We start from the raw sequence: 24659 nt of genomic DNA, 5'->3' as shown, positions 1-24659 counted from the left end.
AAAAAAAACGGGGGGGGGGGAGATCGAGAGTTGCTCTGCGTTTGAATGGAGGAAACAACGCCAGAAGGGAATGGAAAGACTGGTGCGCCGTCGCGTTAGGGCTCCGCGTCCCTTTTCCCCAAACACCCCAACTCCTCACTCCACCTCCCCCCTCGCCACCTCGGGAAGTCACGCAGAGGCTTGGCGGTCACGCCTCATTCCTCCCAGTCAGCCAAGTGCTGTGTTAGTGGAGGTTAATGTTGGGGTGCACGTTGTACGGATGGGGGAATGGGCTCAGGACGCAAGCGGCGAGTCGAGGATCCCGCAGCTTGTAAGTGGCCGTAGCGGGATTTGTCTGCCCCCCCGCACTGCAGTCCCCGCTTGTGGTTATGGGGGCTGCAATATGCAGTGCAGGATAAGGGCGCGGGCTCCGGGCCGGACACCCGGGTTCAAGTATGGAGCATGCACTTACTAGCTCTGGGGTCTTGGGAAGTGAGTTAGCCGTTTTCCCCTCATCCAATAGGAAGGAAAAGGGTAATAGCACCTGCCTTCTAGGGTGGTCTTGAGAGATGCTGAGAATGTCTGGAAGCGGAGGGACCTCAGGCCTACCCCCCCCCCCCATTTCACAGATAAGGTAAAAGTGAGGCCCAGAGAAGGGAAAAACCAGTTGAAATACGCCACAAGAAGACCTGACTAGGTCTTACCCTCCTTAACAACCACAAGATGCCATCTGACCCCTGTAGATCCATCCCTGTGTACCCGTTTTCCACCTGTCCTTGACCTGGTACAATGACTTCCTTCTGTTCCATTAAATGCCCAGAGCCCATTCCTGACTTTGCACCTGCTCCTCCTCCTGCCTAAAATACTCTCCTAGGGCTTTGCTCCTCCTCAGACAGACCATGGCTCAAATGCCACTTCCTGGCCCTGTCAGCCTAGTTACTCCCATATGCTGTTATAATCCTGGCTCCTCATTTCTTCTCCCTTTTTGCACTTATTGCCATGTGAAAACATCTACTTGTTTGTTTAATTTGTCCACTAGTCTGGGCTCTTTTGGGGGTGGAAGTAGGTATGTTTCAGTCATTCTAAGGATCTACCCTAGGGTGGTTCATTCATTCAGTGGGTGCTTATTGAGGCAACACTAGTGGGGTCACCTGGGATAAAATGGTGAGGAAGATGGGGAAACTTCCCTCCTTCCTGGGGGTTATATTCTAGTGAAATACTTAAGGAAAACATTGTATCAGATGGTGAGAACTGCTTTTCAGAAATTAAAACAGGGGTGCCTGGGTGGCTAGGCAGGTTAAGTGTCAGCCTTTGGCTCAGGTCATGATCCCAGGGTCCTGGGATCAAGCACCTCATTGAGTTCCCTGTAGGGAGCCCGCTTCTCCCTCTGCCCATGTCTCTGCCTCTCTCTGTGTGTCTCTTATGAATAAATAAAATCTTAGAAAGAAGGAGAGGTCGGAGTTTATGCAGGCAGTTTGCTTGAAAGCTTATTCAGAGGAAGTGTTGCTGAGAAGGTGACATTGTTGCAAAGACCTGAGGGGGGAGAGGAAATCATGTGGCTACTAGAGGAAGCACATCCATTCCAAGCAGAGGGAACAGCCAGTGCAAAGGCCCTGAGGTGAAAATGTGCCTGGTGTGTTGCAAGAACTGGCTTTGTGGCTGGCTGGCGTAGGATGAGGGGAATGGTAAATGATAAGCAATGCTGCCAGAGATGGGAGAGGGCCAGTCCAGTTGAGAGGGTACTGAGGGGCCTCACAGGCTTGGGGAGGACTTTCACTTTTACTCTGAGGTGGAGCCCCTGGAGGCTTCCCAGCAGAGGAGGACCACGATCTGGCTCAGGTATTCACAGGAGGACTGGGGCTGCCTGCTGTGGGTGTGGGAGACAGACTGTAGGAGGTGGGGTGGGAGCCAGGAAGACAGTGAGGAGGCTGATTCAGGGGGACAGTCTGGAGAAGAAGGTGGATGGGATCAGGGTGGGTGCCATGGAGGGGTTGAAGTGGGTGAGTTGTGAATCTGTTTGGAAAGTAGAGCCCACAGGACAGGCTGAGGGGTCAAAGTTCCCCATGATTCAAAATCCTAACTGCGGGGCTCATAGTGATGGCCAAGGTCACCAGCTCCTTCTGGTGTTCTATCCACTGTGAGATGCTGCTTTTTAAAGGGGGATCCCTTCTCTCTCTCTCTCCCTTTGAGGCAGACCTGTCCCATGGGCTCCCAGGACCAGTTATGTACATCAGTGATCTTAGGAGACATGCATAACTGCTCTCAAGCCCCTACAGCTGGAGGTTGGGGTTCCCTTGGCTGGTATCCCCTTTCTTTTTTAACATTAATTTTTTAAAATTATTTATTTATTTATTTATTTATTTATTTATTTGGGGGTGGGGGTGGAGCGCAAGCAGGATCAGAGGGAGAGGGACAAGCAGACTCTGCTGAGAGCGTGACAGAGGGCTTGATCTCATGACCTGAGCCAAAATCAAGAGTTGGAGTCCAGACATCCCTAAAATTTCTTTTTTTTTTTTAATTTTTATTTATTTATTCATGAGAGACACACAGAGAGAGGCAGAGACACAGGCAGAGGGAGAAGGAGGCTCCATGCAGGGAGCCCGACGCGGGACTTGATCCCAGGACTCCAGGATCAGGCCCTGGGCTGAAGGCAGCGCTAAACCGGTGAGCCACTCAGGCTGCCCCCATCCCTAAAATTTCTTTAATTAAAAAAAATTAAGGGGCAGGGCACCTGGGTGGCTCAGTCAGTTAAGGTTTGACTTCAGCTTAGGTCGTGACCTCAGGGTCGTGGGATCAAGCCCTGCATTGGCTCCCTACTCAGCTGGGAGCTTGCTTCTCCCTCTGCCCCTCCCCCTGCTCGTGCTCTCTCTCTCTCTCTCTCTCTCTCTCTCTAATAAATAAAATCTTTAAAGAAAATATTAAGGGGTTCAGTTGGTAGATCATTTCAGGGGTTGTGAGTTTGAGCCCCATGTTGGGTGTGGAGATCACTTAAAAATAAAATCATAAGGGGTGCTTGGGTGCTGTTGGTTGAGCAGTCTTCCTTCAGCTCAGGTCATGATACCAGGGTCCTGGGATTAAGCCCCACATTGGGCTCCCTGCTCATCTGGGAGCCTGCTTTTCTCTCTCCCCCCAGCTCATGCATGTGAGCGCACTCTTTTTCTCTCACTCAAATAAGTAAAAACCTTTTAAAATATAAAATCTTAAAAAAATATATTGAGGGGCACATGGGTGGTTCAGTGGTTGAGTGTCTGCCTTTGGCTCAGGTCCTGGGATCAAGTCCTGCATCAGGCCCCCTGCAGGGAGCCTGCTTCTCCCTCTGCCTATGTCTCTGCCTCTCTCTGTGTGTCTCATGAATAAATAAAATCTTGAAAAAAATATTGATTGGATAACCCATGAGCATGGTACAAATGTCAAACAGCATAAAGTAATTTGTAGTGGACGTCCTCCCTGCTCATCCACATTCCGTTCCAGAGGGGCAGAGGAAGAGGGAGAGAGAGAACTTTAAACAGGCTCTGAGCTCAGTAGGAAAACTGATAGAGGATTCTCTCTCTCTCTCTCTCTCTCCTCTCCCTCTCCCTCTGCCCCTCCTGCTCATGGGCACGCACTTTCTCTCAAATAAATACATAAATCTTAACAACAGCAGCCAGGGGCTCCTGGGTGACTCAGTTGGTTAAGCATCTGCCTTCAGCTCAGGTCATGATCCTAGGGTCCTGGGATCGAGTCCAGCTTCGGGCTCCTGCTCAGCCAGGAGCCTGCTTCTCTCCCTCCTTCTGCCCACTAGCCCCCCCACTTGTGTTCTCTCTCTGCGTTAAATAAAATCTTGTACTACCTGTTCCCACTGGCAATATTGGAGAGGGTCTGGTTCTTTTTTTTTTTTTTTTAAGATTTTATTTATTTATTCATGAGACACACAGAGAGAGAGGCAGAGACACAGACAGAGGGAGAAGCAGGCTCCATGCAGGAGCCGGATGCGAGACTTGATTCCGGGTGTCCAGGATCATGCCCTGGGCCTGAAGGCAGGCACTAAACGGCTGAGCCACCCAGGGATCCCTCTTTAGTTATCTTTTTGTTGCTGATTGCTAAAGTAGTTACCAATTGATACATTTTACTTTTTGTAAGATTTCACCAAACTATCCTCTATAAACACTGTAACAATTTGAGTTCCCATCATCACCCTGTAAAAATACCTGTTTGCCCACCATCTCAAAAACACTGCAACATTTTTTTTACATTTGCATTTTTTTTTAAACAACCTAAGCAATAAAAGCTGGTTCTAATTTACATTTGCTTTCTATTTATCATACTGAAAGTGAGTCTAGGGCACCTGGGTGGCTCAGTTGGTTAAGTGTCTGCCTTTGGCTCAGGTCATGATCTCAGGGTCCTGGGATGGAGTCCCTCATTGTGCTCAGCAGGGAGCCTCTTCTCCCTTTCCCTCTGCCTGCCCCTCTCCCTGCTTGTGCTCTCTCTGTCAAATAAATAAAATCGTAAAAAAAAAAAAAATTATAGTGAGTCCATCACGCACACGTGCATGTGTGTGTTCACATGCCATTGGAATTGCAGAGATAAAAACATTCCAGGCAGAGGGAGCAGCAAATGCAAAAGCCTTCAAGTGAGAAAGGAAGTGTGGCTGAGTAGGACAAGTGGTGGTGTGTGTGAGAGAGGCTCAGAGAGGCAATCAGGGCAGGTTTGCAGCACGCAGTGGGAGATGATGGGGATGAGGACTTTGGCCTGAAAAAGGAACCATGAGTGAGTATAAATCCCAGAGTGACCAGGGGATGGCACTTTGACTCTGATGTGGCTGGTGCCTTTGGTTCACGTTGGAGGTCACTAGTTCAGAGGACACAGCATGGGCAGCTAGAGGCAGTGGAATCGGTCATGCCAGGGACGGTGTGTATATCGAGCTCCCGTACAGTTTCCCCAGCTGACCACATCCCAGGTGATCTGGGCCACGTTCTTCAGTCCATCTATGTGGTTCTGGATTCTCTGGTGCTTTTGGTAGGACTCCGAGGCCATGCTGGAGCCCTTTTGTATCCAGGTCCTTTCCAATGGATAATCTGCAGAATGAGGAATCCTTCCTGATGATGAAGACTCAACTCTTTCCAAGAGCCAGGTGAGAATTTCAAGAAATTACAAACTTCATATTTGCAGTAAAGTTGTAAATGAAGGGTTACCTGGATGACTCAGTCAGTTAGGCATCTAACTCTTGATCACAACTCAGGTCTTGATCCCAGGGCTGTAAGTTCAAGCCCGGAGTTGGGGCTTGAACTCCACACTGGGTATGGAGCCTTCTAAAAACAAAACAAAACAAAACAAATAATGTTGTAAATGAAAGTGTTTTGGTCAAAAATGAAAAAAACTGGGATACCTGGGTGGCTCAGTGGTTGAGCATCTCCCTTTGGCTCAGGTCGTGATCCCAGGGTCCTAGAATGGAGTTTCCGCATTGGGCTTCCCACAGGGAGTGTGCTTCTACCTCTGCCTAGGTCTCTGCCTCTCTCTTTGTCCCTCATGAACAAATAAATAAAATCTTTTAAAAATGAAAAAAAAAACAGAATGACTACACAGATTTTTTAATTAAAAAAATGTTTAAAGATTTTATTTATTTAAATTTGAGGGAGAGATAGAGAGAGTGAGTGCTTGTGTGCTCGAGAGAGAGAGAGAGAGCAGGAGCATGAATGAGGGGGAGGGCAGAGGGAGAGGGAGAAGCAGACACCCCACGGAATAGGGACCCCAACATGGGGCTCAATCTCAGAACCCTGGGATCATGATCTGAGCCAAAGGCAAGTGCTTAACTGACTGAGCCATCCAGGTGTTCCCAGATTTTTTAAAGTAACAACTTTATTGAGATATATTCATTCCTTTAAAGTATACAACTTACTGGTTTTTATTCACAAGGTTGTGCGATGATTGCCACTGTCTAATTCCAGAACTTTCTCATCACCCCCAAAAGAAACTCCACATCCTTTACCAATCACCTGCCTTCAGCCCCCAACCCTTAACGTACTTTCTGTTTATGGATTTGCCTATTCTGGATAGTTCATATAAATGGAATCACAAAATAGGTGACCAGCTGTGTTCAAGGTTCACCCAGGTTATAGGATGTCCTTCATCCCTTTTTTGTGGCCAAATAATATTCCACTGCATGGACATAGAGTATTTGCATTCATCGGTTGATGATCACTACAACTCACTCATCCAGGACTTTAGCTCCTGGCTCATTGTCTCTCATGCTGCCTCTCTCATCGTTCTCAGTGATTTCCATACCCAGGTGGGTGACCCTCGGACCATCCTTGGCCTCTTGGGTTCCTAGATCTCTTCTCCAACAATTTGGTCTTCCCCTCAGCCTCTCCCCCCAATGGTTATGCCTAGACCTTGTCACAGTAAGCACAGCCTCTTGGAATCTCAGCTTCATGCATCTCACTCACTGTGCACTGTATCCTGTCTTTCTATTCATTCTCTCCAAAACCTAAACTCCAACAATTCACTGACCCTACACCTTTCCTCTACCCCTCAGCGCCCTCATGTCTTCCCACAGATCAAACTCCTTGACCAACCATTATGATCACCCCCTCACACATTCACTACACACCTCCCCACTTCACTATACTCATCTGGCAACACCACATTCCTTATTAAATCGAACGTCCCACCTATCGCATGCTTGCATTTGTGCAGCTGAATGTGGGCAGAGGAAAGTACACACCCATGCTAACTGGCCTCGCCTTAAATTCATGCCCACTGATTTGGAGTGGACCCCCTGGTGCTGCTCAGCAAATTCGCCGGGGTCCCTGCTCCCTGGATTGTCCCAGGTGACCTATCAGACCATCTCTTCAAACCTCCAAGAGCTCCTTCCTCATCCTCACTCTCAGCAGTGACCTCCTTCTTGCTTCCTGAGAGAACCACAGTCACCTTCCCACCACGTCCACCCCCTCCTCCTGCCTCGTCACCACCCACTCCGCCTTTTCCCTTGTGTCTGGGGTTGCGGGTAGCTAGCTTATGTTCCCATCTGCTGGGCTTCCTTTTGTTCCCCCTGGATATTCTCAATTTTCTCTTCCCCCATTCAAGAATTTGGTCCCCTGTGGTTCAGGGTCTCAGGAGAGAAATGTGACAGGCTTGAGAGCAGAAATAGGTCAGCTTTCTTTTCTTTTTAAAGCCTCTTCAGGGCTCTAAGCGGAAATAGCTTCACGGTCTATTGAGCTTCAGAATGAAAGTTCAGATGCCCTCGGGGGCCAGTGTGCTAAGCAAGTCCAGTAGAGGGAAAACTCTCAGTTGCATTCCACAGCTGGGACACCCCCTCCCCCCAGCTCTACTGAAGCACAAGTGACATAAAGAAAGCACACATATGCACATATTTAAAGTACCTCAGTTGAGGAGTTTCGGCTTGCGTAAGCCTAGGAGGCCACCACTGCAATCAAGATCATGAGACTGAGAATGAACCTATCCATCATTCCTGAATTTCTCCATCCCTGGCCCCTTCATCCCTCGTCTCTCTGCCCAACCCCTAATCTGCTTGCTTTCCGCCACCATCAGTTAGTCTGCATTTTCCAGAATGAAATAATGTAGTATGGATTCTCATGTCTGGCTTTTTTCATGCAACATCGTTGTTTTGCAATTTGTCCATGTTGAACAGGGCCATTGCATGGGACGGTTTATTGAGTCACCATGATTGGTCTATCAAGTCACCTGTTGGTGGACGTTGGCCTTCTTTCCAGTTTTTGGCAATCACAAGCAGAGGTGCTGTGAATGCTGGTGTCCAAGTCTCTGTGTGAACATATGCATTCATTTCTCTAGCACCACTTCTATGCACCTAGGAATGGAAGGCCTGAATCATATACAGTAGGTATATATTTAACTTAAAAATTATTTATTTATTTATTTATTTATTTATTTATTTGAGAGAGAGAGAGTATATGGGGAGGGGCAGAGGGAGAGGGAGACAAGCAGACTCCCCACTGAGTGGGAAGCCCAATGCGGGGCTCCATCCCATGACCCTGAGATCATGACCTAAGCCGAAAAGAGTCGGACGCTTAATTGACTGAGCCACCCAAGTCCCCCTATATTCAAATTTTTAAGAGGCTGCCAAGGTCAGAGCGCCTGGCTGGCTCAGCTGGTAGAGCATGTGACTCTTGATCTCAGGGTTGTGAGTTCGAACCCCATGTTGGGTGTAGAGATCGCTTAAAAAAATTAAAGGGGCACCTGGATGGTCCAGTCAGTTGGGCGCCTGACTCTTGGCTTCAGTTCGGGTCATGGTCTCAGAGGCTGTGAGACTGAACCCCACATAGGGCTCTGAGCTCAGTGCTCAGCGTGGAGTCTGCTTGGGTTTCTCTCACCCTCCCTCTGCTCCTCCCCCCACCCCCAAGCTTGCTCACTCTCACTCTCTTTCTGTGAAAAAAAAAAAAATCTAAAAAAAAAAAAAGAAAAAAATTTTAAAAAAGAATCTGACAAGCTATTTTCCAAAGTGGTTGTACCATATGTCACTTATTTCATAATAATAATAATAGACTGGTTGAAAATTGAGTATTTTAATTTGTCTACTTCATTTAACAAGTATTTTTTTTTAAGATTTTATTTATTTCTTCATGAGACACATGCAGAGGGAGAAGCAGGCTCCCCGTGAGGAGCCTGATGTGGGACTTGATTCCGTGACCCTGGGATGACGCCCTGACCCAAAGGCAGATGCTCAAGCATTGAACCACTCGGGCGTCCCTTGACACGCATTTATTAGGCACTACTCTGTGCCAGGCCCCGTTCTAGGCACTGTGAATTAAGCTGTGAACAAGGCACACAAAACTCCTGTCCTCAGGGAGCTGAGGTTTGACTTCATCCTCTCTCAGTGGGGGTTTAGAGATTGGGATCACACAGACGCTCAGGAGACAGGAGACAGATGGACTGGGATCCAAATCCCGATTGCCCCATTTCCTAACTGTGTGGCCTCAGGCAGGGCCTCTTTTTTTTTTTTTTTTTTAAAGATTTTATCTATTTATGAGAGACACAGAGAGAGAGGCAGAGACAGAAGGAGATGGAGAAGCAGGCTCCACGCAGGGAGCCCGACTGGGGACTCGATCCTGGGTCTCCAGGATCCCACCATGGGCTGAAGGGTGCGCTAAACCACTGAGCCACCAGGGCTGCCCCCAGGCAGGGCCTCTTATCTCTGAGTCTCACCCTATAAAAAGGGAATGGGGATCATGCAATCTTTACTGCCTGAGGTTGTGGCATTGCTGGTTCGCAAACTGACCCCTGTACACAGAAGACGAGGAGAGATCGAAGAAAGAGCCAGACCGCTCCAGATCAGTGGGTGGAAGGTTTAATAAGCTTACATACAAGGCTTGTCTTGGGCGCTGCAAGGTGAATGGGTCTCCCCACCCACCCACCAGAATCTTAAAGTGTATATGGAGGCCTTAACTGGACTCGGTTACCAGCCCGGTGGTGACAACACCTTCCTCTGGCAGGGCTGTGTCCTTGGAGCAGCCCCTGGTGTGGGAACGGTGGGCAGAAGGACATTCCTTGGTCAGGGGACGGAGGGAGGAGCCTCTGATGGCCTGAGTCCAGCTCGTGGGTCAACAGGCAGTCACGTCCTCTGGATGACGTCCCCCAGTACTCCTCCCCCCTGGCCAGCTCTTTCAATCTTACACATACCCCCTTGCACAATGCGCCCTGAGCGGCCGGCATGGAGTTCCACTGGCGCAGCAGTGGCTCGTTTGGTGGCTCATCAGAGGCGGGTAGTACAGCAGCAATAGGACATGTGGAAGAGAGAACACAGATAAAGACAATGATTCCTAAAATGACTAACAGTTTTTCTACCAAGAGTCCCATGATCAGGGACGCCTGGGTGGCTCAGCGGTTTAGCGCCTGCCTTCAGCTCAGGGTGTGATCTTGGAGACCTGGGATCGAGTCCCACATCAGGCTCCCTGCGTGGAGCCTGCTTCTCCCTCTGCCTCTTTCTCTCTTTCTCTGTGTGTCTCTCATGAATAAATAAATAAAATCTAAAAAAAAAAAAAAAAAAAAAAAAAAAAGAGTCCCATGATCTGAGCCACTGATGTTAAGTCCCCTAGGCTGGGGGTGGGGGAGATTGCTCAAAATATTCACTTGTGTCCCTGTATCATTTAATAAAGATGATGCATTAGCTGCCTTATCAGGTGGGAGTGCACAACATTGTGTGGGTAATGACACGGGTGTCCTTGCCAAGTAATGATAATGCCCAGAGCCGTGCTATTTTGGGGGGACAGCTTTCTTCATTGGAGAGGTTTTGGTGTAGCGTAAAGGTGGGCTCTGTTGACTATCACTCAGGGCTTCCTGGGCTACTTGAGCAAGGGCTTCTATGTGTGCCATAATGTCCTCCAGGCCAACAGGGGGAACAAAGATAGAGCCAAACGATGGTTCCAGTGAAAAGAATGTGCCCACCTGGCCTCAAGGAGAGGGAGATTGGCAGTTTTAGGAACTTGACCTGGCTGGGGTCGGGGGGGCACGGCAGGCCAGTCGGGTGTGAGGAGATGGACTGGGGGCTGGGGGCTGGCTGCACATGCCTGACCAGGACCCCCACTTCCTCCCCTCTCTCAGTGAATTGTGTGTGTCCCATTCCAGGTATAACACATTTCAACAAGTCCCGTTTGCAGCAGGACAATGGGACTCAGTGGAGACTGGGTAATTCCCACTCGCTCAGGGGTGCGGAGTAACTCCCCCATCCTGGGGGGCTGGCTTATTGCGAATTCCAGGAGATAATGCCTGTCTCAGGTGTGACGGGGCTTGGTGTTCTCAGTAGCAAAGCGTGTTGATCTGCAGTGGGAGTTGGGGCAATGGCTGTTTCCCATGACTTCCATGCCCTGTTGGGTATCTCAGCGGGGATGTCCAGTCTGGCATTTGGGGCAAAAAGTCCTCCTGGGTGATCATTCACTCAAATGCAATGGGGCACCTTGGTGGCTCAGTCAGTTAAGCATCTAACTCTTGATTACAGCTCAGGTCATGATCTCAGGGTCCTGGGATCGAGCCCCATGTCGAGCTCTGTGTTGGGTATGGAGTCTGCTTGAAGTTCTCTCTCCTCAGCTCTTCCTCCCCTGCTCATGTTCTCACTCTCTCTCTCTCTCAAATAAAAATAAATGAATCTATAAAAAAACAAAACAGGGCGCCTGGGTGGCTCAGTTGGTTAAGCATCTGCCTTCAGCTCAGGTCATGATCCCAGGGTCCTGGGATTGAGCCCTGTGTCAGGCTCCCTGCTCAGCAGGGAACCTGCTTCTCCTTCTCCCTCTGTCTGCCACTCCCCTTGCTTGTGCTCTCTTTCTCTGTCAAATAAATAAAATAAAATAAAATAAAATAAAATAAAATAAAATAAAATAAAATAAATAAAGTATTAAAGCCTGGGAGGGTACTGCAGTCCATTGAGCCTGGATGGCTTTACCTGTTAGTAACCTAATCTGCTGCTCTAATATTCCACTTTTCCTTTCCACTAACCCTGCTGCTTGTGGGTTATAAGGGAGAGGGGACCTCCATTCAATGTCCTGCTCTTTTGCTCTATCTTGTATATTGTGCTCTTCGAAACGTGACTCCTGATCATTGTTTAGCCTATGAGGGTATCTGTACATGCTACCCAGCTTCTCTAATCTCCTTGTTGGTGGCCCCCTGGTTTGCACAGTGATAAGGGAAAACTTGGGTTAGGCCAGATGCTGTGTCCACACAAAGGAGTTTAGAACCCTCACACAGAGGAAGGAGGTCAATATAATCCGTTGGCCAATCCCTCAGTAGTTGGGAACTCTGGTGGATGACCCCAGACTCCTTTGGCCCTTACTTTGGGCATTATTGAGGACACACAGGACATGGTTTTACAGCATTAAGCAAGTCACTGTATTTCTTTCTTTCCTTTTTTCTTTTTTTTTTTTTTTTTAAGATTTATTTATTCATTCATGAGAGACACACAGAAAGAGAGAGGCAGAGACACAGGCAGAAGGAGAAGCAGGCTCCTCACAGGGAGCCCAAAGTGGGACCCGATCCCAGATCCTGGGATCACGCCCTGAGCCAAAGGCAGAAGCCCAACCGCTGAGCCACCCAGGTGTCCCAAGTCACTGTATTTCAAAGGCAGTCTGGCCTCCCTGGCACTAGGCCCTCCACCTGGGCGCTCCGGTGGTCACTCTTTCTATGCTTCTCGCTTGCCAAGGAGTGTTAGTGTCTTATAAGCCACCGAATGGGAAGACAACGAGGACACCTCAGGCTCTTACAGGTAACCCCAAATGTCTTTCCGCATATCCTGACCCCACATGACTTATTCATGATCATCTATCCACACCTCCGCTCCCTGTTGTCCGAGCCACAGGGTTCATCCCTTTAGAACGGCCCAGCTGTCAGGGCAAAGGGGGAGCAGCCAAGGCTCAGGAGTGATCATCAGCCAAACCGCTCCGAGTTCAGCCCACTGGCTACCGCTGTTTGTTCGTGTTTCCAGGCACCAGCAGGAGTTTCGCCCACCCCCTCTGTGGGGGCCACCGGGGCCACCGGCGGGAACAGGCATGGTGCATTTGCAGGATTTACACACTCTGCAGGCCCTAGTAGCACCTGCCCTTCTAGAGACAGTGGGGCGGCGGACAGCGCGCTTCTCTGCTGCAAATAGGCATGCCACTTAGTCAAAGTGGGAGTCTGAGTTATGACAGAAGTGGGTCGATGAGACATATCCTCAACTTTCCCTTTGATAAGACAGGAAGTTCTTATCACCACGATACTCCATTCCTTCATGAGAGGCTCTCCTCGGAGGAACGCTGTGTACACTGCTGGGAGCTATTGCTCTGTGGGGCTATATCGGGTTTCTGCCCCCTTCCAGATCTGGGACCCAAATCCTAAGGGTACTGTCTCCTTCTGTTGTCTTTGCCATAGTGCCCAGGCCATACCTTCTGGAGCCCGGCACCATCTAACACAAACGGTAGCCTTTAGGAGATGCCCAAGCTTTACTCCGCCCCACCAGCATTTTTGACTTCTCGAAGGTGGCCTCCCGCTCTGATCCCGAGCCCCCTTGTGCCCTTTCTTTACCAGGTGGTACAAGGAATGGAGGCATTGTGCCAGGGGGGAATAGATCCCTCGAGAAACCCCAACACCCCACAGAGGCTAGCACCTCTTTCATGTTCTTGCGGGTCGGATAGGCTGGCATCTCAACAATCCCAGCTTGTGCGACAATGTGCATCTTAAAATAACTCCCTGAAATGTTTCAGTGGTGCCTGGGCCTTGAATTTTCTATGGGTTCACCACCCATCCTCTCCCTTGCAGATGTTCCAGCAAAGTCTACACGGAGTCCTGCAGCAGAGGCAAGTCTTCTCGTGTTAACATTATATCAGTGTAATGGGCCCATTTTCCTGGTGTGAAGGAAAACAGGAACAGATCTCTGGCTACCATCCCATGGCATATTTGGGGGCTCTGGAGGTAGTTGAGGTCCATTGTCCCTCCCACATAAAGGCAAATTGATCATACTTATCGGAAACCTGCACTTGCCAGGCAGGGCACCTGTGTGACTCAGTTGGTTAAACATCTGACTCTTGATCGCAGGTCAGGTCTTGAACTCAGGGTTGTGAGTTCACACCCTGTGTTGGGCTCCACGTGGAACCTACTTTAAAAAACAAGCCACAAGGGTGGCTCAGTGGTTAAGCATCTGCCTTAGGCTCAGGACATGATCCCAGGGTCCTGGGATCCAGTTTGAGTCTCACATCAGGCTCCCCTCGGGGAGCCTGCTTCTCCCTCTGCCTATATCTCTGCCTCTCTCTCTGTGTATCTCATGAATAAATAAATAAAATCTTTAAAAAAAATTAAAAAACAGGGCAGCCCAGGTGGTGCAGCCGTTTAGTGCTGCCTTCAGCCTAGGAGTCCTGGAGACCCGGGATCAAGTCCCATGTCAGGCCCCTGCATGGAGCCTGCTTCTCCCTCTGCCTGGGTCTCTGCCTCTCTCTCTCTCTCTCTGTGTCTCTCATGAATAAATAAATAAAATCTTTAAAAAAATTTAAACCAACCAACCAACAACAACAACATCCCCCTGTACTGGTTAGAGTCTTTCCAAAGAATATCCTTGAAAAAAACAAAAAACAAAAAACAAAAAACAAAGAATATCCTTGAAAACAAAGTATTTTTTCAGGAACACTTTCACCAAAGCATCGGAGCAAAACAGTAACTGTAAATGATAAGGAACCTTAAAAGAAGCACTGGAAAAGATCTGATGAGAGTTATAATGCAATTGACAAAGAAATTTGGTTGTTTCTATTACCTACATTTTATTTATTTTTTTAAAAAAGATTTTATTTAGTTAGTTATGAGAGACACACAGAGAGAGGCAGAGACCCAAGCAGAGGGAGAAGCAGGCTCCAGGCAGGGAGCCTAACATGGGACTCCATCCCAGGTCCTCAGGATCACACCCTGGACTGAAGGCGGCGCTAAACCACTGAGCCACCCGGGCTGCCCTGTGACCTACATTTTAAAATAAACTGATAACACTATACTAGGACATATCAGATTTTTAGAAATTTCATAAGAATATAAAAAAGGTTTAGCATCACTTCCTATTTGCATTGTTTCTCATGTAATTTATTTTTATTATTTTTTAATATTAAAAAATTTTTTTAAGATTTTATTTATTCATTTGACAGAGAGAGAAAGAACACAAGTAGGCAAAGAGGCAGGCAGAGGCAGAGGGAGAAGCAGGCTCCTCATCCAGCAGAGAGCTAGATGCGGGGCTCAATCCTAGGACTCTGGGATCATGCCCTGAGCGAAGGCAGATGCTTAACTGACTGAGTCACCCAGGTGCCTTAAGATTTTAAAATTTTTTTGAAAGAGAGAATGCACACCCAAGAGTTGAGGGAGGGGTCCCTGCTGAGTAGGGAGCCCTATGCAGGGCTCGATCCCATGACCCTGAGATCATTACCTGAGCCAAAATCAAGAGTCAGACATTTAACTGACTGAGTCACCCAGGTGCCCCTAAAGATTTTATTTTATTTTATTTTATTTATTTATTTTTTTTTAATATTTTTTTTAAATTTTTATTTATTTATGATAGTCACACACACAGAGAGAGAGGCAGAGACACAGGCAGAGGGAGAAGCAGGCTCCATGCACCGGGAGCCCGACATGGGATTCGATCCCGGGTCTCCAGGATTGCGCCCTGGGCCAAAGGCAGGAGCCAAACCGCTGCGCCACCCAGGGATCCCTAAAGATTTTATTTTATTTATTTATTTTAAGATTTTATTTATTTATTAGAGACAGACAGAGAGAGAGAGAGAGCTAAAGATTTTATTTTTAAGTAATCTCTATACCAGAACCCCAAGATCAAGAGTCACATGCTCTACTGACAGAGCCAGCCGGGTCCCCCTCCCATGTAATTTAAAACATAAAATAAGCCTAATTAGTTTAATAGCTCCCTTTTATAAGGAGAGAGAACACGTCTTTTGATATTTTGTCTGGAAAATCCCAGAGTTAGTTTGAGGTTAACAAGCCTTGCTTTAGATATGATTTGGGGGGAAGTTTGTCAAAAATATCAAAAGGTGGGATCCCTGGGTGGCGCAGTGGTTTGGCGCCTGCCTTTGGCCCAGGGCGCGATCCTGGAGACCCGGGATCGAATCCCACATCAGGCTCCCGGTGCATGGAGCCTGCTTCTCCCTCCGCCTGTGTCTCTGCCTCTCTCTCTCTCTCTCTCTCTGTGACTATCATAAATAAATAAAAAATTAAAAAAAAAAATCAAAAGGTTTTAAAACACTTGATTAAATAGGATCATGGGTCACTGCGAAACAATCCTTAGTTACTCATTTAACCAGAGAGACAATGAAAGACTTCACAGGCCAATACAGTAAGTCACATAGTTGTAAAAATACTTAGCTCTTTTAATAGAGAAGAATCAGTTTTCTTAAGCAACCAAAGACATGATAAAGACGACAGGGAGCATGGGAGGTTGTTTTGATAAAACGGAATCTGTTTTCTAGGCAGATTACCTACATCAAGAAAAGCCTCTCATAATCTCATCAAGAACAGACCAATGGTCCAAGAAAACTGTCCTTTTAGCAGATGAAAGAAAATCACACTTTACTTTTATGTAAGTACACTACTAATACTAAGGCTTATTTTTCTTTAAGCCAATTAAATAGAGCTCTTTTACAAATTAATTTTGGCAATACCCCCTGGAGGTAGAAAAACATCACATATCCATAACATACATCTACAGATGTGCATAAACATACAGGCAGACGCAGAGACCCCAAGCTTTCATTCCAAAGCTTTAGCCCTTGACCTGTAATCTTCTGGAAGTTGTGGACTAGATTTTCTGTGAGGGAACTTCTACAGCAGTTCTGTATTTTATTTAATTCTATTTTTTAAATGATTTTATTTATTTATTCATGATAGAGAGAGAGAGAGAGAGGCAGAGACACAGGCAGAGGGAGAAGAGGCTCCGCGCCGGGAGTCGGATGTGGGACTCGATCCTGGGACTCCAGGATTGTGCCCTGGGCCAAAGGCAGGCGCTAAACCACTGAGCCACCCAGGGATCCCTTCTATTTTATTTTTTTAAAGATTATTTATTTATTTATTTATTTATTTATTTATTTATTTATTTAAGAGAGAGCAGAGCAGAGCAAGCGAGAACATGAATAGAGGGAAAGGGGCAGAGAGAGGGAGAAGCAGACTCCCTGCTGAGCAGGGAGCCTGATGCAGGACTCAATCCCAGGACTCTGGGATCATGACCTGAACCGAAGGCAGACACTTAACCGACTCAGCCACCCAGGCACCCCCATCTGTTTTTTATTTTATTTTATTTTATTTATTTTATTTATTTTTAAGTAATCTTGACACCCAAGGTAGAGCTTGAACCTATAACCCTGAGATCAAGAGTCTAGCTCCACCAACCCAGCCGGCCAGGCGCCCTCAGCAGTCTATATTCTGAAAACCCTTTTCCCCCATTTCCCTCCTCAGTTTCAGGCTATCATGGGCAGTGTTTATATTTCAAAGGCATAAGATTGACATCTTCAAGGGACAGAAAAAATGCTAGTTTTCTCCTAGGAGTTTTGGGACATATTTCTTCATTATCAGCAGTCTAGGGTGATCGCTATTTAAATTTTTCCTTTGGGGCCGCCTGGGTAGCTCAGTCGGTTAAGTGTCTGCCTGCCTTGGGCTCAGGTAAGGATCTCAGGGTCCTGGGATCGAGTCCTGCATGGAGCCCTGCATTGGGCTCCTGCTCAGCGGGGAGCCTGCCCCTCTCTCTGCTCCTTCCCCTGCTCATGCTTTCTCTCTTTCTCTCTCAAATATAATTTTTTTAAATAAAATTTTCCTTGTATCAAGGCTCCGACAGCATGGGGCCCGCGGTCCATCTCATTGTCAGGCACTAGGGCATCCTCATCGCTTTCGCAGGGACTGTACCTGTTAGCATCCTAATCAGGCTTCGTACAGGTGCTCGGATCTTAATCTGGGGCTGTTTGCGCCCTCCTAGCTTTGCAAAAGGGCATGATAAGGTCTGCAACTTATTATTACCTTCTCCCACTGTGCTGTGAGCCCTGAAGCTAGCAGAGTAATGGAAACCGCATGTCCTTTTCCTGAATTCAGTTCTTCCGATTCCCTAGGTCCAGCTGCAGCCTGGGGTGGCCGGCCAAACTGCCCCCAGTAGGGGACACCCCTGTCATAGCCATGCACTTCCCTGCCCTGCAGTGTGCGCCCTGTGTAGTTCCTCAGGTGCATCAAAATGGCCAGCATCTTGGGGGTGTCCCCATACTTGTGCGGGAGTCCCCAAACATCTAACTCCTGGGGCTCCCTTCCGCACCCAGAGGCCTATGGGCAACTGGAGAGTTTCCTTGCAGGTGTGCCTTTCCGAAGGCCCATTTCTTTGGTCTCCTAGCTGATTCCTTAATTGCCAGTTTCCCAACTGGCCCCATACACAGAGGACAAGGAGGGACCAAAGAAAGAGCCAGACTGTTCCAGATTGGTAGGTGGCAGGTTTAATAAGCAAGGGAATTTATTTACAAGGCTTGTCTCGGGCGCCACAAGATGAATGGGTCTCCCCACACACCCACCAGAGTTTTAAAGTTTATATAGAGCCAGATGGTCTCAACAACACCTTCCTCTGGCGGGGCTATGTCCTTGGAGCAGCCCCGGGTATGGGAACAGTGGGCAGAAAGACATTCCATGGTCAGGGGAGGGAGGGAGGAGCCTCTGATGGCCTGAGTCCAGCTCATGGGTCAACCGGCGGTCACATCCTCTGGATGATGTCCTAAAACAGGCACACAAGCCCTGAGGCATTAGGCATTATCCTGTTGGGGTGGCCAGAGAATATATAGGCAAAACACACAGTGTTCCTCAATGGGTGTCATGCAGTGTCTCATTTTTGATGTGGGAGACCAAGTCAAAGAAAAAAAATTAAATTTCCTTATTATTTCCTGTCCCCTGACAAGTCCTTGAAACAGGCAGAGTGACATTCTTCTAGGAACTCTGCTGCCTTGATGTGAATCCTCTGCTAAGGGCAAAAGGCAGGGATCCCTGGGTGGCGCAGCGGTTTGGCGCCTGCCTTTGGCCCAGGGCGTGATCCTGGAGACCCGGGATCGAATCCCACGTCGGGCTCCTGGTGCATGGGGCCTGCTTCTCCCTCTGCCTGTGTCTCTGCCTCTCTCTCTGTGTGTGACTATCATAAGTAAATAAAAATTAAAAAAAAAAAAAAGGCAACCTTAGCTTCGCATTATCCCAACCCCCCAGGATCCTGTAAGTCTCCTTTAACGTATAAAAATTCTGTTGGACGCTTCCTTTATCTCTACCCCTGAAGATACATGTTGGCAACCATCCTCCAAGCATATGACCCACTGATAGAGATCTGATCTGAAGGGTCTCGCGATTGAGTTTTTACCAAACAGTAATAAATGATCTTTTCCTAACAATAGCCAGCCCCCTCAGGGTCCTGGAAACCTTGCTTCCAAAATACCTTGGAGGTTTGTGCTCTCCCTAACCCCCTCCCAACTTGAAAGTATATAAGGGGCCACTCCTCACGACCCCAGTGCAGCTCTTCCTGCCCACAGGTCCTGTCCCTGTGCTTTTATAAAACCACCTTTTTGCACCAAGGACGTCTCAAGAATTCTTGCCTCCTCACTGTTCCCCCACCTGCCAGGCACGCACCCACTGCAGGGCTTTTGCCTGGCTTTTCTCTGCCTGGAACATCTTCCCCTAATGTATGCCTCTGACTTGCATGCCCCTGACTCTCATGCCTGTGACTCATGCTTCTGGCAAAGTTTTGTTCAGGTGTCACCCTCTCTGTGACTTCTCAAAAAGTATAGCCTCCCTTCCTGTTTTATTTTTAATCTGCTATATATATATCAATGGTTCTCAGCAGCAACTTGTTAAAAACACAAATTCCAAAAATAAACCTTTGCGTATAAGGTGAAATGATTTTTTTAAAATAAAGGTTTATTCATTTATTTGAGAAAGAGAGAGAGAGAGAGCACGAGTGAGAGGGTGAGAGGTAGAGGGAGAGAGAATCCCAAGCCGACTCCATGCTGAGCATGAAGCCCCAAGCAGGGCTTGATCTCAAGACCCTGAGATCATGAGCCCAGTCAAAACCAGGAGCAGCTCACTTAACTGACTGTGCCACCCAGGCACCCCTAAGATTGGATGATTTTTGACAAGCGTGCCCAGCTCATTCAATGGGAGGAAGGCAGTCTTTTAAATGATGGTGCTGGGAAAATTCAATGGATATCCGCATGCAAAAGAGTCAAGACCCTTATCCAACACCACATACAAAAATTAACCTAAAATGAACCAAAGACCTAAATGTCAGAAGTCAAACTATAAGACCCTTAGAAGAAAAAATAGGGGAAAGCTTCATGACATAGGATTTGGCAATGATTTCTTGGAGGTGGCACCAAAAGAACAGGCAGCAAAAGAACACTAAATTGGACTCCACCAAAATTAGAACTGCAGGGCACCTGGCTGGCTCAGGAGGTGGAGTGTGAGATTCTTGATCTCGGGGTTGTGAGTCTGAGCCCCATGTTGGGTATAGAGATCACTTAAAAGTAAACTCTTAAAATAAAATAAAATTTCCTTCTGCTGCCATGTGAGTGGGGGATTGGAGGGGATCCCCTGGACTGGGAACCAGGAGGCAGTGGAGGTTGGGCTGGACCAGGATGAGGCCATGGAAGGGGAGAATGGGGAAGCATGAGAATGGGGGATGCAGGTGTCCAGGGCTCAGGGCTCTAGCCTAGGGACTGGGGAGATCATGAGGGCCCCCTGTAAAGGGTACTAGAAGGAGGAGCAGGATTGGGGGAGATGCTCTGGCCAGTTTGGGACACCATGGGAATGAGACCACAAGAGGAGGCATCCAGCAAAAAACCCAGAGCTCCAGTGAACAAGATGCTGGGTGTGACCCCATAGTCCTCAGCCAGCAATATCCCAAATACCCACCTTTTGCGTTTCACTTTCCCATACTTTGCCACATATCCACGCATCACTCGTATACTTAGCTACTGGATACTTTTCTTGAAATCAGCTCAGATTTTTTTTTTTACACTCAACACGTTTATTTAAATAAGAAATGTCAGGGGGCGTCTGGGTGGCTCTGTTGGTTAAGCATCTGCCTTCAGCTCGGGTCATGGTTCCAGGGTCCTGGGATCGAGACCCATGTTCGGCTCCCTGCTCAGGAAGGAGTCTGCTTCTCCCTTTCCCTCTGCCCCTCCCCACTTATGCTCACTCTCAAATAAATAAATAAATAAATAATCTTAAAAAGAAAACCCAGGAAATATCACCTCACACCAGGAGGTGGAAAACCATTATCACTTGCCATAAATAGAACACATAGTATGAATAAACCCAATGACTCAGCAAAAACCAAGAAAAGGTACCAAGAGCATTGGGTGAAAGGCAGTCAGGGACGGGTTCTTCACAGGGTCTCAGGGCACCACCCACAGATGACACAATTCAAAAGGAGGAGATCCTGGCAGCCCCTGTGGCTCAGTGGTTTAGCACCGCCTTTGGCCTGGGGTGTGATCCTGGAGATCTGGGATCGAGTCCCATGTCGGGCTCCCTGCATGGAGCCTGCTTTCTTCCTCTGCCTGTGTCTGTGCCTCTCATGAGTAAATAAATCAAATCTTAAAAAAAAAAAAAGGTGGGGGGGAATCTGACAGTCACCTCCAGTCATGGACAGAATTGTGACCCTCCCTTCTAAATTCATAGGTTGAAGTCCTAACTAACCCTCAGTTTCTTAGAATATGACTATATCTGGAGCAAGGGCCTTTAAAAGGGTGACTAAGTTAGGGGCACCTGGGTGGCACAGTTGGTTAAATATCTGCCTTCAGCTCAGGTCATGATCTCAGGGTTCTGGGATCGAGCCTCATGTGGGGCTCCCCACTCAGCAGGCAGTTCTCCCTGCCCCTCCTGTCCTCTCCCCAACTTGTTCTGTCTCTCTGGCTCTCCCTCACTCAAATAAGCAAAATCTTAAAAAGAAAAAAATAAATAAAGAAGTGATTAAGTTAAAATGAAATCACATGGGTGGCCCTTGTGCACTCTGAAGGGTGTCCTTACAGGAAGAGATTGGGAACTAACGTAACACTGGGTGTCAACTGTACTTCAATTTATTTTTTTATTTTTTTATTTTTTGTACTTCAATTTAATAAATAAGTAAATGCTTAAAACTTTTTGAAAGAAGAGATTAGGATGCAGAGAGGCACAAAGGGAAGGCCATGTGAAGACAAAAGGAGAGAATGGCCATTTACAAGCCAAGGAGAGAAGCCTCAGAGGAAACCAAACCTGCCGAGGTCCTGATCTTGGACTTGTGGCCTCCAGAACTGTGAGAAACCAAATTTCTGTTCTTTAAGTACCCACTCTGTGGTTTTCTTCTATGGCACCTTGATCAAACTAATACAGCCTTTAACTCCATGGGCACAGTTCACATCGCTGGTCATAGGGCCCCTAATGGGATGTGCGGAGAAGGACACAGTGTCTACCTTCAGGGTATACTTCCCTTAACTACAGGACTGGAATCTAATGAGGAAATCCAGAAACTGGGACTGCCCAAAGACATACACATCCAGAACATAAAGAACGTCTACAACTCAACAACAAAAGCCCAAAATAACCCAATTTAAAAATAGGCAAAGGGCTTGAATAGATATTTCTCCAAAGAAGATATATGAATGGCCAATGAGTGCACGAAAGGATGTTCACCTCACCAATGCAAATCAAAACTACAATGAGATACCATCTCATGCTCCTTAGGATGGCTACCATTAAAAAAAAAAAAAAAAAAGTGTTCCCAAGGACGTGGAGAAATCAGAACTCTGTGGTTCATTGGTGGGCATGTAAATGGGACAGTTCCAATGGAAAACAGTCTAAGATTCCTCAAAAAATTAGACGCAAAATTACCATATGATCTGGCCATTCTACTTCTGGGTATGTATCGAATAGAAATGAGAGAAGGATCTTGAAAAAATGTTTGCATCGGGGCGTTCATCGGGGTGTTATTCACAATAACCAAGAGGTGGAAGCAACCCAACTCTCCACAGAAAGATGACTGGATGAACAAAATGTAGTATATACATACAATGGACTATTATTCGGTCTTTTATTTATTTATTTTAAAATATTTTATTTATTTATTCATGTCACACACACACACACACACACACACACAGAGGCAGAGACACAGGCAGAGGGAGAAGCAGGCTCCATGCAGGAAGCCCAACGTGGGACTCGATCCCAGGTCTCCAGGATTACACCCTGGGCCAAAGGTGGCTCTAAACCGCTAAGCCACCCAGGCTGCCCATTATTCAGTCTTTAAAAAGACAGAAATCCTATAATGTGCCACAACATGGATGAACCTTGAGGACATAATGCTTAGTGAAATATGTCAGCTCACCAAGAGACTGTATGATTCCATGTAAAAGAGAGATCTAGCTAAAAATACTTAAGAGGGTAAATTTGGTATTATTTGATTTTTACAATTATAAAAAATGATATATAAATGCATAATAGAAAGACACAACGAAATTCTTGGTGCCCTGCTTGCCCTGAAGGTTCTTGAAGAAGGCGATGGTCTCCTCACGTCTCCTAGGATCCAGCGAGCCCACTCAGTTCTGTCTGAACAGAAGATCAGGCCACATCCTGCAGTTCCCCGGTCCCTGCTTCCTGCTTCGCTGCCTGGCGCAACCATTTTAAGCTTTTTTGGTTTTGAAAAACAATTGCAAAAAACTCTCTGCTGGTACCTTTTTTTTCCCTGGTACCTTTTTTATTTGATATCTAGTATTACAGAATTTCAATCATTATGAAATCAAAATGTAAAATTTTAGTGGTAGGACATCTCTTTGGGAAATGGACTGAAGGGGTTTTCCTAGTTTTCTAGTTCATTCCTGTATCAGTTAGATGCATGTCCCTCGTTGTTAGAGTGAGCCTGGGTTGGATATGAATTCTACTCCATTTTTCTCTTTTTTATATTAAGTGATGAATAACTAATTATTAAGTTTCCTGTGGTTGCTGTGACAAATGACTATAGACTCTGGCTTAAAACAGCAGAAATTTCTTCTGCAGCTCTGGAGGCCAGAAGTCTGCAATCGGTATCACTGGGGTGAAGTTAAGGTGTGGACAGGGCTCCACTCCTTCTGGAGGAGCTAGGAGAGCATCCGGCCTGCACTCCCTCTGGCCTTCCTTCTATAAGAACACCTGTGATTGCATTTAGAGCCCTCCCCCAGATAATCTAGAATAGTCTCCCCATTGTAAAATCCTTAAATTAATAACATTTGCAAAGACCCTTTTCCAAATAAGGTAATGGTTCCTGGATTCCAGAAATTAGGACAGGGATATCTTTTGGGCAGCCATCCTCAGCCTGTCGCAGAAACTTTGTCATTGAATCATTCAGCAAGTACTTACTGAACACCTACTGTGTGCCAGGCCTTTGTTTAGACACTGAGAATATAGCCATGCACAAAAGAGAGATCCCTGGGCTCCTGGAGCTGACATTTTAAGGTGGCACCATCCAGAATGGTAGCTCCAAGCCCTGTGTGGCTCTTGAGCACTTGAAATGTGACTAGTCCCAACTGAGATGGGCTGAAATGTAAAACATGCACTGGATTTTGAATATTTTGCACGGACGCAAAAAGAATATTAAATAGAGCAATAATTTTTGAATTTTGTTAAGGATTTTTTTTTAACTTTTACGTAATCTCTACACCCAACATGGGGCTCAAGCTCACAACCCTAAGATCAGGAGTCGCATGCTCCACCGACTGAGCCAGCCAGGTGCCCCTAATTTTTGGATGTTGGTTACATGCTGAAGTGGTAACATCTGGGATAGATTTGGTTCAATCAGATAAGTTATTAAAAATAATTTCTTGTTTTTTTAAAATTTTTTTGTTCTGTAGCTACTAGAATAATATATAGAATTACTTATACAGCTTGCATTGTATTTCTGTTGGACAGCCTAAGGGGAAGGAGACTATGGACAACTAACACAATAAATAAATACATTTTATGGTCTGTTAGGAAGTGATAATTTCTATGGAAGAAAAAAAATAAAGGTCAGGGTAAGAGAGTATATTTGCTTTCCTGTTGCTCCTGTAACAAATTACCACAAGTTTAGCAGGTCAACACCCACAAATTTATTAGCTTGCAGTTCTAAAGGTCAGAAGTTCAAAATAGTACTCTTAGGGCCTAAAATCAAAGGCTGAGTCTTCTGGAGATTCCAGGGGAAAATCCAATTGTCTTTTTCAGCTTCTAGAGGGTGC

At 46.8% G+C, this 24659-nt stretch overlaps 1 long non-coding RNA gene across 2 annotated transcripts; it reads left to right on the top strand.

Annotated features, from left to right (window-relative positions):
- The first annotated feature begins 7 nt into the window (after positions 1–7).
- Positions 8–24427, top strand: LOC121479928. Of its 2 annotated transcripts, none has more exons than XR_005984850.1 (3): positions 8–310; positions 4979–5089; positions 22956–24427. It is a non-coding gene; the product is annotated as an uncharacterized LOC121479928 (long non-coding RNA). The 2 variants fall into 2 exon arrangements; XR_005984851.1 differs by lacking the exon at positions 22956–24427 and adding an exon at positions 13216–13546.
- Positions 24428–24659: the final 232 nt, after the last annotated feature.

This window comes from Vulpes lagopus, chromosome 2, assembly GCF_018345385.1.
Source record: "Vulpes lagopus strain Blue_001 chromosome 2, ASM1834538v1, whole genome shotgun sequence".
NCBI lineage: Eukaryota > Metazoa > Chordata > Mammalia > Carnivora > Canidae > Vulpes > Vulpes lagopus.
The sequence above is the reverse complement of the archived record's forward strand: the minus strand, read 5'-3'. Positions and strand labels throughout refer to the sequence as shown.